This window comes from Galeopterus variegatus, unplaced genomic scaffold, assembly GCF_000696425.1.
Source record: "Galeopterus variegatus unplaced genomic scaffold, G_variegatus-3.0.2 Scaffold133371, whole genome shotgun sequence".
Classification (NCBI taxonomy): Eukaryota; Metazoa; Chordata; class Mammalia; order Dermoptera; family Cynocephalidae; genus Galeopterus; species Galeopterus variegatus.
This window is the reverse complement of record NW_007859482.1, coordinates 1-627: the sequence shown is the minus strand read 5'-3', so window position 1 is coordinate 627 and position 627 is coordinate 1. Positions and strand designations below refer to the sequence as shown.

General features: G+C 36.5%; 1 pseudogene; it reads right to left on the bottom strand.

Moving 5' to 3' along the window:
• Positions 1 to 8: 8 nt before the first annotated feature.
• On the bottom strand, positions 9 to 170 carry LOC103584831 (annotated as a pseudogene).
• Between the last annotated feature and the right edge of the window lie 457 nt (positions 171 to 627).

Here is a 627-nt window from a genome sequence, read left to right as displayed (position 1 = left end):
CGATGGACAGCCCCGAAATTGTAGCAGTAAAAGAAGAATCTTGAACATTCTGGATCTGTGCGCACGTGAGATGGGCATTGCTGGGTGGCAAGTAACAGGAAACAGGCTTCCTGCTCCCATGGTCTGTGGTAGGCAGGGATGTTTGCAGGCTGCCTGTGGGCCTCTGGCATTTGTTGGTGTGGGTGGTCTGTCTGTTTCACTGCATGAATCAGAAGAAACAGACCCAGTTGAATAGATTAAACAAATTGATTCCATTTGATTTTTCTGTTGCAAGTAAGAATACTATCACTGTTATCTAATGTTAAAATTGATGTTCAGTAGTGATGACGCTAAAATTTACAAACACATATCTAGCTAAGATCTTTGAAAGAGGGATGAATAGATTGGGATCAAAGAATGAAGAAAATAACATGTATTCCATGAATAAAACTTTAATCACTTCTGTTCATCCATTTGAATATTGTTTACCTTTCCAACAACATTCGGAATATCTTCTTTAGAGAATAAATTGTTTGAAAGCCAGAGTAACAAATTTTTTTTTTAACCAAAACTGCAGACTACAAAAGATTTCCAATTCATTTACTTAACTTGCTTTCTGATGAATTGCTAATATTTAGTGTCATATTT